The sequence below is a fragment of the Tamandua tetradactyla genome, chromosome 16, assembly GCF_023851605.1.
Source record: "Tamandua tetradactyla isolate mTamTet1 chromosome 16, mTamTet1.pri, whole genome shotgun sequence".
Lineage (NCBI taxonomy): Eukaryota > Metazoa > Chordata > Mammalia > Pilosa > Myrmecophagidae > Tamandua > Tamandua tetradactyla.
This window is the reverse complement of record NC_135342.1, coordinates 30697796-30712422: the sequence shown is the minus strand read 5'-3', so window position 1 is coordinate 30712422 and position 14627 is coordinate 30697796. Positions and strand designations below refer to the sequence as shown.

General features: G+C 41.4%; 1 long non-coding RNA gene and 1 pseudogene across 1 annotated transcript in view; one reads left to right on the top strand and one right to left on the bottom strand.

Annotated features, from left to right (window-relative positions):
- Window positions 1-14627, bottom strand: part of LOC143660238 (uncharacterized) — a 67973-nt gene that overhangs the window by 5761 nt on the left and 47585 nt on the right. The gene's annotated exons all lie outside the window — the stretch shown is intronic.
- LOC143659969 (free fatty acid receptor 2-like) lies at window positions 411-3020 on the top strand (annotated as a pseudogene).

Below are 14627 nucleotides of genomic sequence, written 5' to 3'. Positions count from 1 at the left end.
AATTTGCTGGGGACAGAACTTTGAGGGTGAAAAGAGTCAGGCTGCCTCAGAAAGAGCTCAATTACTGACTTTCCTCTTTTTGACCATGTGATGCTTCCAAGTATAAAAGGTCTGTTATTGTTTTGGAAGAAAAAGTGGTCCAATTAGGGAGGATTTCGCCTGCTCCTGACTCCTGATATAGCTGAGAGTCCATCAACTGCCTCCAGGAAAGGCCAAGGCACCCAATTGGCTTGTGTTCAGGGAAGAGCCTTCTGAGATGACAACCCTAGGAAGGGATGGGATCAAAGGAATAGAGGTTTCCCCTTTCTTTGATCCCAGCCAGGGTTTACTTCCCAGAGAGGGAAAGGGAGAAGGGAGGTCACAGACATGGGAAAGGAGCCAGGACAAGTCTATGGAGAGATAGTGTTGGCATGGGCCTTGAAGGAGGTAAGAGCGAGAGAAGAACAAAAGATGGGCACAGTCCCAACAAGGCAGGAAATCTCTCCCTATAATCTGATGCTCTACTTCTCAGATTCTCAAAGGAGGGATGGGATAAGCAGATGGGCCACTAGTAATAAGTCACCAGTGCAAGGTTAAGGACTCGAGTTTTACTTTAAATGCCTACCTTTTAATGAGGAGATTTAAGATTATTCCTGATTTACATAAAGCCAATTCCTTCTTCAAGGGAAGAGAAAGGGTTAATTTGCAGGCAGCACACTGGAAATTATGTTAGCCCTGGCAAAATCACTGGTTTTATGTGATTCAGACAGAAATGAGAGAAGAGGGTAGTAATGCTTAGAGGGGTTAAGAGTGAGTTTCCCAGAATCATGTGATTGATCTGAGGGGCTTGTCTGGGACTTCAGTCCTGGTCATCCTTCCCAGGACAAGCCCTCTCTGTTACTACACCCAAACTTACAGGTTTTCTTTGAAAGTCTCAGCATGGAATCAAGGGCATCCAGGACTAATTTTAAGTTTAACCTGCTTTTTCCCTCAAGGTTAGGGAAATTCTCATTTCCAGAGATGAAGCTGAAAACCTTGTGTTTGAGCTCAATGGTTTGGGAGAAAAAAGAAAAAGAAAAAAAAAAGACTGAGACAGAGAGAGAAAAGCCATAACAAGGTAGAATGTGCACTTGAGGAAACAGTCAGTCTTGGTGTACTGCCACTTTGTGTTGATACGGCTGTTTCCTTCCCCTCAGTTCATATGCCCATTCGATTATTAACAGAGATTTGTTGAGTACCTACTTTGTGCCAGGCATAGCTCTAGGTACTAGATGTACAATGGCGAATAAAATATGTCACGGCCCTTTTGACGTGCCCTTTCTACTGGGAACCTGGAAACCTCAGCACTTTTCCTATGTGGGAGCTTCTGAAACATCCAAAATTCTTATGGGTGCAACTTTTTCTCAGATATGGTAGAAATAGAAAAAAGGCAGGTCCTAGAGAAACAATTTGGAGGGGAAGGAGGCCTTTCTTCTCCATAACACACAATGGTAGACACAGGAAGCACAACAGTGCCCACTTTGAATGTTTAGCAATTTAATCACCCAGTGAAGCAGAAGAAAGAGTTGCAATGAAGCTGAAAATGGATTCACCATGGTGTGGAAAGCTGGGAAACCCATGATCAGAAAAGATTCTGACCCATTGTATTAGTTAGGGTTCTCTAGAGAAACAGAACCAACAGGGAACACTTGCAAATATAAAATTTATGAAAGTGTCTCACGTGACCGTAGGAACGCAGAGTCCAAAATCCACAGGGCAGGCTGTGAAGCCGATGACTCCAATGGATGGCCTGGACGAACTCCACAGGAGAGGCTCACCAGCCAAAGCAGGAATGGAACCTGTCTCCTCTGAGTCCTCCTTAAAAGGCTTCCCATGATTGGACTTAGCATCACTAATTGCATAAGACACTCCCCTTTGGCTGATTTCAAATGGAATCAGCTGTGGATGTAGCTGACGTGATCATGACCTAATCCTATGAAATGTCCTCATTGCAACAGACAGGCCAGCGCTTGCCCAATCAGATGAACAGGTACCACAACTTGGCCAAGTTGACACCTGTCCGTAACCATGACACCCATCATTTGTCTCCTCAGGGAAGGTGGCTCCAAGCCCCCAAAACCTGGGACTTTTCTTCGTCTACAGCATAACCTTTCTCACTGGTCTCCCTGCCAACCTCCTGGCACTGAGAGCCTTCTTCGATGGGTGTGCCAGCCTCACCCTGCACCCATCCACATCTTCCTGCTCAGCTCAACACTGGTAGACATCCTGTTGCTACTGTTGCTGCCCTTCAAGATGGCTGAGGTGGTAAAAGATTTCTTCTGGCCCCTTGGTGATATATGCTGTGCCCTCACTGGCTTTGGCTTCCATAGCCACATGTACTGCAGCATGTGGTTACTGGTGGGCATCAGCATCAAGCACTGATGCAGCATGGCTTCCCCATACAATACAAGCTGTCCCACTGGTCTGTGTATGAAGTGATTGCGGTTCTGGTTGCCTGAATCATGTCCTTCAGACACTGTAGCATCATGATCATTGTCCAATACTTACCAACTAATGATGCAATGAGTGATACTGCCGGCCTTCCTGAGTGCTTTGAGAACTTCACCAAAGAGAAGTTGGATGTGGTACTTTCTGTGCAGCTGGAGCTGTGCCCCATCCTATTCTTCATTCCCATGGCAATACTCTCCCGACTCCAAGCAGGAACCTAGAAGCACTAGCAAGCCATAGGGTTGGCCATGATTACTCTGTTCAATTTTCTGCTCTTTTTTTGGGCCCTATAATGTATCACATATCATAGGATTCTTCCAGAGAAGTTAAAGTTGGTGGGTGTGTGCAGTGTTGTTTAGTGCTCTCAATGTTTGTTTTGTGCTGACTGCTTAATTTTCTATTTCTCCTCCTCAGCTGTGTGTAAAGCCTTTGAGGAAGGGCTACGGAGACTGCAGAACTGGGGGCCTCACTCTCAGGAAAAGAGGTGGAGAGTGGACTACAGAGAGAGGAGATGGGAGCTTAGTATGACCAAAGTCAGCTTCAGAGGAGACTAGACTCATCCTTTGTCGGGGGGTGGGGGAGTTATCAGGACAATGAAATAGAACAATGAAAGAAAACTAGGATGAGTTCTTCTGTGTCCAGTTTAAGAGACAAAGAAGAGCAAAGATATCACAAACTCAGCCCATCCATTGGGTGAGCATATTTCCATTTTGTTCCCTGCAGTTATGCATTTTCTTATTTAAGGTTGGAACTGCCTCAGAGTAAGCTGCAAGCACTTTGATTCTGGAAATTTTTATCTTCCCCACACAGTATTTATAAGATAGTTAGTTGTGTTCGACCATATCCTACAGGGTTCTTAGCGCTATCCTTGATTCTGATTAAGAAGGGGGTTCCACACGCTGGGTCTACACATCATAACTCAGGACAAGGTATGGAGAGCAAGATAGGACCCGAAATAGTTATTGAGGGAAAAGTGAAGATGCTTGGGTCAGGATACTTTATAAAGTAGCTCTGCCATATTTTGTCCTCTCTAGTATTCATCTTTTTTTTCTGTTTCATTAATTTCTGCTCTTATTTTCATTGTTTCCTTCATTCTATTGTTGAGTTTTTCAGTTGTTCTTTTTCTAACTTTTTAAGCTGGATACTGATTTGCTTAATAATTTTTAGCCTTCCTTCTTTGCTAATAAAAGCATTTAAGGCTATATATTTCTCTCAAAGAACTGGTTTAGTGGGATCTTGCAAGTTTTGATTTGCTGAATTTTGATTACTTTGAGTTCCAAATGGGTTCTTTCATATGATTTTTTTGCTTTGACTCTTGAATTTAGAAGATTTTCTTAATTTCCAAGCATACAGCTTTTTTTTTAGTTATCCTTTTGTTATTCATTTCTAGCTAAGTTGCACTGTAGCTAGAGAATATTGCTTAAATAGTTTCCAATCTTTTAAAATCTGTTGAGATTACTTTTGGTCAAGTAATAGTCAATCTTCTCAAATGTTCCAAGTTTGCTTAAATGTTCTGTGAAAAGAAGAGAATCTGCAACTGTTAAGTGCAGTGTTCTCTGTATATCCCTTAGATCAAACTTATTCACTGTGATGTTCAAATTTTCCTAACTTTTATTAACATTTTTGTCTTTTTTGTTTATCAGTTGCAGAGGTGTGTTAAATGCTCCTTCTATCTTGGTGAATTTGTCTATTTCTCCTTGTAGTCCTGTCTTCTTGATGAACTGAACCTTTCACCATGCCTTCTGCCTTAAAATTTATTGTCTGTTAAAATATCCACACACACACCCTTTTTTGTTTTTATTTACCTGCTACATCTTGGTCCATCCTTTTACTTTTAAGCTTTCTGTATCCTTATGTTTTTTAGATATGTCTTTTTCAAACAGCATATAGAGTAGTTGGATTTTATATCCAGTGTGACAACTTGACAATACTTGTCTTTTAATTGTATCATTTTGTTCATTTTTATTTATAATATAATTTTCCAATAGATTTTCATTTTTTCTACCATATTATTTATGAATACTTTTACTGAACTATACGTAATGTCAAAAGTCAGGTTCATGTGTCAACTTGGCCAAGTGGTGGTACCTGTTTGTCTGGTTGGGCAAGTGCTGGCCTGTCTGTTGCAATGAGGACACATCACAGAATTAAAACATGATCATGTCAGCTGCATCCACAGCTGATTCCATTTGTAATCAGCCAAGGAGAGTGTCTTCTGCAATCAGTGATGCGCAATCTAATCACTGGAAGTCTTTTAAGGAGGATTCAGAAGAGACAGGCTTTCTTCCTTCTTGCTTTGGCTGGCGAGCCTCTCCTGTGGAGTTCGTCTAGACCCTCCATTGGAATCGTTGGCTTTACAGCCTGCCCTGCAGATTTTGGACTCTGCGTTCCCGCGGGCACGTGAGACAGTTTTATACATTTTATATTTGCAAGTGTTTCCCGTTGATTTTGTTTCTCTAGAGAACCCTAACTAATACACGCACCTATACAGATACAGAAATATACGTGCATACACACACATATGGCCATGTAAGTGAATAGGCAGATGAATTATTATGAAGTGAACTGATTTAAATAAAAAAATGAAACATCTGCCAAATTATTTTGTGCTTTCTATCTCCCCCACCTTTCAACATTTCTTTTTACTCCCCTCCTTGCCTTCCTTCAGGATGAAGTATTTTTTTCTCATTTCATTTATTTTCCACAGACTCAAAATTATATCATTTACTCATATTATCTTAGTGGTTATCTTAGAAGTTTTATTATAAGGTTATAGTTCTTCAGTTGGTCTCTCCCTTTCTTCCTTCCTTTTTCCTTTAACTACCATCCATCAAGGAATTAGCCAATCCACGTGGCATTCAACTCCATGAATCTACTGCATCACTTCTCAAAGTGTAGTCCAGAGATTCCTGGGGGGACAGGGACAGGGCATAAATCCTTTGAGGGATCTGTGAAGTCAAAACTATTTTCATAATGATATTAGGATGTTAACTGCATTTTTCACTCTCACTCTCTCAGAAATGTAGATGGAGTTTTTCAGAGGCCACATGCATATCTTCTGTAAGTCAGACATCAATGAGATGTGCAAAAATGTAAGTCAATGCCACTATTCTTGCTAAATTTTTTAAAAATATGATTATATTTCATAAAATATGTTGTTTATAGTTAGCATGTAATGGGTTTATGGTTATTATCTTAAAATAAACTAGTACATATAAAAAATTTTCTCAGTTTTTAGCTTCTAATATGATAAATATCAACAGATAAAATCCACATAAACAAGCACTCTTTGGGATCCTCAGTAATTTCTAAGAATGCAAAGGGGTCCTAAGATCACCTAGTCTCAAAACTGTTGATCAAATGAAATGATGGACTATGCTTGCTCTGCTAAATGCAACTGTGCATATGTCAAATTTGATGCTACCTGGTGTGTAAGTGTTTAAGGATTTGAAATTTCAGAGCTAAAATTTAATGCCACAATCATTCAGAGATTTAAACTTAAGGTCTGCCTGGTCAAATGCAAAGTTTTTGATGTATTAAACATAAGACATATTAAAATATATAATACTAAAATATATATTATATAAAATATAAATTTATATGTTATAATTATATATAAATAGATTTTTAAATATATTTATAAACATATAAAAATAATAACTATTCTATCATGAGATAAAAAGTTACAAAACTGGTTTTGATGAATAGAATAAATTGCCCTACACAGGCCTGTATGGTCACTACTTTATAGTAATCAAGGATCTTAGTCTAAGCATTCTTTGAGTTGGAGTTTCTCTTCTTTCATGGAACAGGGTCCATGAAAGGTCCTTACACCTTTGGGTCATGGTATGTTCATCCAAAATATAGGTAGAATTTCTGGTCTTAGAGTTTGTAGGAAGTGGAATAAGGGGGATATCCCAATACTAATTATATTTGTCTTATCCTAAAAAATCTGTACATTTGATTCTTGTCAGTCAAGATTAAATACAGCTGTCAGGGCAAAAGTTATAACCAGTCTCAGTGTGTTATTTGGGAAGGTAGGTTCACAAAACCCCGATTTTGCTGTCAGACTCTGATAACATCTAGTTCATATTACTTAGGTGAATGCAACTGCTTCTGCTGAGCCCCTTGAAGCACTGTATTAAGAGAAAAAAAGGAAGTCAGAAGGTACCCTTAGCAGACAGAGCCCGCTGACCCCAGGCCAGTTTTCAGGTTTGGTGAGGTGAGCTTCCAATGCAAAGGAAATTTGATGTGAAGGCACTTGCATTTTGTAAACTTATGTGAGAGCTTTCTCTTCAAGAAACCACATCCCCATCAGTGTTTCACAACCTTAAAAAAAAATTATTGTGGTAGCATTTATCAAACACAAAATTTCCCATCATAACCATTTTTAAGTGTACAATTTAGTAGTGTTAACTACATTTGCAGTGTTGTGCTACCATCCCCACTATCCATTACCACGTCTTTTTCAAGACCCCAAACAGAAACTCTGCACCTATTAAGCACTAACTTCTTATTCCCTTCTCACCACATTCCCTGGTAACCTCTAATCTACTTTCAGTCTCTATTAGTCTACTTTCAGTTTGTTCAGGATATTTTATGTAAGTGAAATCACACAATATTTGTCCTTTTGTGTCTAGCTTATTTTACTCAACATAATGCTTTCTAGTGTTTCACAACACTGCAACTTTGACAACAACAAAGAACTGCTTACTATCAATAGTTTGTGTCACAATAAAGAAATCTCACTTGGCAAAAATAAAATTAAAATTTTATTAAAATTAAAATTAAAATATTAAAATAAAATTATATTAAACATGCATTTTCAAGCCATATGCTCCATCCTAACCAGCAATACTGGCAGGGGCTGTGTTCCAACATTACCTGGGTGGAGAATTCATGGCCTTTAGGAAGTCTAACAAAAGCATAAACTCTGGTATTTCCAATGTCATACCCATGACCCTAAGGAAGCCACACTACCAGGGGTATCTGGAAAAGGTCATCATAAAGAAACAGGGTTGGGTGCAGAGTGAGAAGAGGTGAGGAAGGAAGAGCCATACTGACTGGTATACATAAGGATTACAATTTTACCCCCAACTAGCTTTACAATTCCTTTTCAAAGATGAGATAGTAATCACAGTTGGACAATTATTGGTTTGACCTTCTTGGCATCATGCCCTCTTCTTGGTAACAGCAAGAGATCCTTCTCTCTTCCCACAATGGGGCTTGCAGGAGCCAAGTTCCCCTAGCACCCCATGCTCCAGGGGTAGTTGTGTGACCCAGGACCAGGACCACTGGGCTAGTTCACAGGTGGGCATGTCAATCAATCCAGGCTGAGGGAAGCTGAGCCCAGTCCTTCCCTTTGAGCCATTAGCAGAAAAACTCTCTATTCTGCTGAACTTGAACTTGTGAGAATGCTGACCACCACTCTGAGGAAAGAGGTTGCCTAAGCCTGAAGACAACTCAAAGGAAGGCAGAACAGAGGAGAGAGCAAGTCTGGGCATTTGATGGTCTAAAACAGATATACTGTGGGGTTTTTCTGATCTGGAAGCCAAATATTTCCCTTTTTTTTTGCTGAAGGTGGTTTGGTTTGGGTTTTGAGATACTTTGCAGCCAAAAGTCAAATATACAAGCTATTACAGGTATATCTGGCCTTTTTAATCATTTGGATTAAAAAATTTTAAGTATAGAAACTTAAAAATATAACAAAGCACATATACCCTTCAGGCAGAAGAATAGTTACTAACATTCAGTCATAGTTCTGGATTTTTTAAGTTTGCGTTCTCATTACACCTTTTCCTCATTGAATCAATCTCCTCTTTTCTTCGTTATAGGCACAATTATTTTGGAATTTAAGTGTATCCTTCCTGTCCATGTTTTTAACATTGACTCTGTACTTGTGCCCAACAAGTGCACTATTAGTATTTGTGTTTTTTTAACTTCCATAAATATGATACTGTACAAATCATTCTGCAACTAGCTAATTTCCACACAACATCATGGGTGTGATAGATAGCCCCCATCACTGAAGCTTAGAGATCTCATTCATCATTTATTCGATGTATAATATTTCAACATATTAATAGCCCAAGTTTTATTTTCACATGTACTATTGATAGATATTTGGATAATTTCCCACTTTTCACCAGTATAACAATGCTACTTTGCACATCCCAGACATGTTTCCTTGTACACGTGTGGGACTGTTCTTCTAGGGAGGGACCCTGACATGAAGTGCTGGGTGGCATGGTAGGTGCATTTTCAGTTCCAGTAGAAGCTGGCAAGCTGCTCCCCAAAGTGATGGCATACATCCGGTTTTTCTGAAGAAATGTTCACCAATACACACATTCAGAAGCTCTAAGCCCTACTAGCAGCTCTCATCCCAACCCCAGCCCTGCAGCCAAAACTAGGTAATAAATGGTAGGGAGCAGGCTGGGTATGCCCTACCTGCCAACAGGAAAAGGAGCTAAAGCAAGGCCCATGTCCCTCCAAGTAACCCAGTGACCTGACATTTGCACCAGCCCTGGGGACAGTCCTACATGGACTGTGACGTGGAAGAGTAGGGTAGACAACCTCTCTAGGACTAGATAAAGGAGTGGCCCATCTCCTCATTCCTTGTCTTTCTTAACTGAATCCAGATTGTTGTGAACATTCAAGAAAACATAAAGGCAAAATGATACCAAAAAACTCAGCAAAGATGGGCCTCTCCCCACATTTCCACTGTTTATATAGAAATTATGTGTATGCTGGAGAGAAGTGGTGAATGGAAGGCTAGAAAATCTTGGTCCTGGAGAAAAGCGTGGACTGAAGATGAAATGAAAGGATAAACAAGATACTGGAATCCTGAAAGAGGAACTGGGGTGGTGCTTAAGCTTCCCCCATCAGTGGAGATGAGAACAAAGACTGTTGGCTCTGGGTTATGTAACAAGGATTTACAAGGCAAGAGGTGAAGTATAATCTGAGTATCATGTTGTATTAGCTTCTTCTGGCTATTGTAACAAATTGCCACAAACTGGGGGGCTTTGAACAACAGAAATTCATTCTCTCACAGTTCTGGAGACTAGAAGTCTGAAATCAGTGTGTCAGCAGGACCATGATTCCTCCGAAAGTTGCAGGGAATAATTCCTCCTTGCCTCTTCCTAGCTGCTGGCTATCCTTGGCATTCCTTGGCTTGTAACTGCATCACTCCAATCTCTGCCTCCATCTTCACATGGCTATTTCCCCTCTGTGTGTATCTGTCTGACTCCAAATCTCCCTCTCCTTAGAAGGATGTCATCACTGGATTGAAAGCCCACCCTAACCCAGTATGTCTTCATTTCTTAACTCAATTACATCTGCAAAGATCTTATCTCCAAAAAATGTCACATCACAGGTACTGGGGATTAGGAATGAACATATCCTTTGGAGGGACACAATTCAACCCCCTACACATGTGGCCATGTGGCTGTGTCAAATGGTTTCTAAGGAAACTGGGGCCACTGTGCATTTCTATGGTCTGAGTTTAAGAGCAAGGTGAGAAGATGGCAGAAGTAGTGGAGAGGCAAGGGAGAGGACAACAGCAAATGACACTAGTGTGGGAGACAGGATCAGAATCTGCCTGCAGATAGCAATGGTTGCATGAGGACCTCTAGCTTCTGCAGACATTTTAACAGGTGGCCCAACATTCTTCTTAGGTGTTCATGTGTCTAGGGATTCTAGGGAGGTTTTGTGAGGCACGGCTGAAGAATAGTCAACTCCAAAAGAATCTTGAATAGGAAAAGCTGACCAAACAAGGAGAGTGGCCAGTGGTAGGAACGGCAGTACACAAGAAAGCTAACAGTACACAAGTTCACTTGGAACAACCAGCCAAGGGAAAGATACTAACAAGATACCTGAATTGTGAAAGCAGGACAAAGCCTGAAAGAATAAACAGGGTTTGGGATATAGCAAAAACCAATCACATTTGTGGGGACAGGGTTCAAGGGGAAGCTGAACTGTCTGAGAAAGAGCTCAACTTTTGACCTTCCTCTCTGACACATTATAAGCTCAAGTGTAAAGTCTCTTGGTTCCTGGAGACCCTGAAATGGCAGAGGTATGGGTACCTTTGAACCTTGTTTCCCAAGTTTGTAAACGTCCACCACAGGCTGATCTCCAAAAGCCATCTGCTTGGCAACAGGATGAGACTGGATACCCAAAATACCAAGCAAGTCCTGGGAGAAGGTACCCTTAAATTCTCACCCAGACCCAAATGGGGAACAGATGAAGAGTTCATTTCCACTGGAGAAGTGAAGCCAGAATAGCAAAAGATCAAGAAAATTGAACGGGCAGTTAAAGGATAAATTGGTAAAGTGGAGAGGCATGAAGCAGAACTGGTTGACTTGATCAGAGACGAGAAATGCTTTGTATTTAACCTGCTTATATAACAGTACCCAACCCCTGTTCTGAGACCTTTCCTGTGTGATGATCTACTGTAACCAATACTTGTTTCTCTTGCCTGCCTAGCATCCATTCCTCCTTCTCCTGGTAACAATATCCCCATCTTCCTTTAGTCAATCACTCCTCCAACTCTCTTAGTTCACGTGATATGGATGGGGCTGACTCCAACCCAGCTGCAATGGAGGAGATGTGACCCAGACTTGGATTCAGGTCAGTCCATCCAGAGCCAGATTTTTAAGGCTCTCACAGAATGATTTGGAAAGAAGCATATTCTTTCCTTACACTGGTAAAATGTAATCCTGGAGCTTCTAGGATCCATCTTTGCCAACACTTGGGGAGTACCTACCCAAGAACAAAGCTGGCATAGGCAAGTAAAGCTGATACATGGAGACTGATGACTGACAGTTTCATCTGAGCACCTGCATCTGGCCATTCCTGAAGACACTTTATGCTCTGAGTCTTCAATTACATAGTCAATAAATTTCTGTTTTTGTTTAATCAGCTGGAGCAAGGTTTCTGTCACCTGGAATCAGAAGATTAATACAAATAGTTTTGCAGATTTAAAGAATGGGTGTTTCTAGATTATATTTTTTATGACTTCTTAATATATATTAGAGCCAATTCAAGGCTCCCTATATGATTATCTCATTGATTCACGTGCATTTTGGAATGCAATTACCAAAGTACTGGACATGCTAGTGAATGCCTTCACTGTTCTAATAAATCAGATCCCTGGTTAACAACGACTTCAATCAGAAGAAGTGTGTTCTGAAATTATAAAAGTGTTTTCAGGGTAGTGCAAGAGTGGTTCAGTGGCAGGAATTCTCACCTGCCGAGCTGGAGACTCAGGTTTGATTCCCAGAGCCTGCCCATGCCAAAAAAAAGTGTTTTCACACATATTTTCACACTCGAATAAAAAACAAGAGGGCTTTTTATGCTGTCTTCATAAAACAGGGCTCTGAGGTCTAGAAAAACTAAGTATCTTCCTCAAGCATACACAGCCAAGCAGTGTCACATCTAGGCCAGACTCTATGTTGGTCCTAGAGGCCCACTATTCCTTTTATTCAAACACCTTCCTCAAAAGTCATGCAGCCCCTTTTCAGACCATAAGCGTCCAACAAAAAGGTGGGACTAGCCTGGCAATTAATCTGTCTCCCTGGCAATTAATCTGTCTCCCTTAGACAAAACCAAAAGTCATTTCTGGAGTTGAGCCTGAGGATCCTCTATTCAGGCAGAAAACTTGGGAGACAGGACAGAAGAGAACACATGTAGAGAGATCTAAAGCAAGGAAAAGAACTCTACTCAAGCAACTCTAAGTCAGTCTTCTGATGGCCAGGTGCCTTCTCCCCTCACTTCCTGGAGAAGTCATCTGGGACAATGGGTCTTGTACGAGTACGATTTTTTGTGCAGGTCGGACAGGAATGGGGAGGATAAGGGGGGTAGGGTATAATTTGGTGGGGAATGGACACGAACCAAAGAGTTAACATAACAAGCCATTTTTAGAAAGGCCAGATTATGAGGCTGGCTCTTGGCTGGCAACAGGGAACTTGGATTTCGGGAAGATTCCCACAACTCTCACTGATAAGAATGGCTTACTACACTCAAACTATTTGTACAAAAACAAAGTTTATGCTGAACATCTGCTTTCCTTCTGGGAGTCTGGAATTTTAGTGCATGCCAGACAGGATGTGTCCATGTGACCAGATTCTCCCCACAAAATACTGGGTATTCAGTTTCTGATAGGTTTTCCTAGTTGGCAATATTTCACACATCACAACCTGTTGCCAGGGGAATTAAGCACATCCTATGTGACTCCACTGGGAGAGGACCCTTGGAAGCTTGTACCTGGTTTCCTCCAGACTGTACATCTTTTGCTGATTGTGATTTGTGGCCCTTTCACTGTAATAAATAATAGTTGTGAGTATGACTATATACTGAGTTCTATGAGTCCTCCAGGGAATCATCGAGCTAGGGATGATCTTGAGGACTCCTGACTAAATGGGGCACTGGTCTTCCCGAGGCATGCAATGGTAAATCTAGAAAGTAGAAACAGCAGCCAGTGTGTGGAAATGTCCATTCCCCTGGGTGAGGCACTCACAAAGGCCTCAAGGGAACAGAGAATCACATGAAAATGGTTTGGCTAAGGCTGAGATACTTGGCCCTAGGAAGGCTCCTACCTAACTCATATCTATCAGGGGACTTATTATTTTTGGCTTCCCAGAAGCTCTGAATATCCTTATATGAGTCTGTACCTCTTCAAAGTAGAAGCAGAAACTTGCTTTGGCAGAGGCCCCCCTCATGCCTAGGGCACAGACGTGATCTAGGTACAGCCAACTGACATGCCCACATGGAAGCAGTGCTACAAAGTTGTGATGTTCAGATGCAGGTGTGGTATGGCATGGAAGCCACCTGGGGAGGGTGGTGGCACATCCAGCAGGTTTCAGTGTGGTAGGAGCAGTGGAAGCAGTGGGATCAGAAGTTCTGGAGGCCTGGCACCAGGGCCCAGGGAGTCTGTGCCAGTGGTGGAGGTACTGGGATTTCCAAGGGAGCAATCCTGTGATATAACCTATGCATAACCTCCATATCTGGTTCTCTGACTATCCTGGAGATTCCATGAGCTCCTAAGATACTTTTAAAAAATCCTTTTCTGCTTAAACTAATTAGAGGGGCATCTGTTGTTTGTACCAAGAAGACTGAGTGACACAATCAGGAAAGCATCAATGAACTTCATGTTCTCTATATCCACATCTTGTCTATGACACTGGTCCCCCTACCAACCTCCTGGCCATGTGTCTCCTGGTAAGAATGCAGCCCTATTGTGCTCTGCCTCCTTGACTTCCTGCTGTAGTAAATGCTACCCTTCCAGTATGGTCAGGTTGTAGCCAGTTTCCACCATGGTTCATTGTCTCTGCCTCTGTCAGTTCTGGTTTCTCCTATAGCATGTGGTTACCAGCTGGAACCTGACACAGGAGAATGGTTCTCCCCATGGAAGACAAGCTGTTCTGCTCATCTGCATTTTGTCCTTATGATTTTGTGCCTCTTCAAGGTACAAGCAGAAACACTGTGGCCCTAGGTTTACAAGAAATTAGTCTGACAGCCTCCACTTACCTGTGAGAATTTTGTCCAATAGTAAATGGATATGGTACAAGGAACAATAAATGGCTAAATCCTGCCAGGATTCTGGGAGGGGAAGTGAGTCCTCTAGTACTTTTGTCTGTTCTAAGGGAACAGCAAATATGACAGACTATTCTAAATGTCTTACATGTTCTAGCCCACCTGCTAGTTCTCCCATCAGATGAGATCAAAAGTCTCTCATTGTAGTGGTTCAGGCGAAGACATACTCTCTTGTCTAGCATATCCAGGGGCACTGAGGGGCCCTGATTTGTCTGTCATTCATCCATTCCTTTCTTCAACTGTATTTATAGATTACCTACTTCATGCCAGGCTTTAGTCAAGATGCTGGGAATATCATGGTGAACAAGATGGATAGGCTATCAGCTCTTAGTTTATGTTCTGGAAGGACACTGGAGTTGGAGGAATACTGGTTCTATCCCTTCACATTGGGCATTTGGGCCACCTAGGAACGAGATGCCCTTTAGATGATTACTACTTGTCAAACTAAAAAAAGACCCAAGATAATTACTGATGTTGTTTTGATAATGTAAGTATGGCTTCCTCCCCATTGTTTCCAGGCCAGGAGGTAGGGAGAGGCAGCAAATAAAAATATACTTATTTGTTCAACCTGA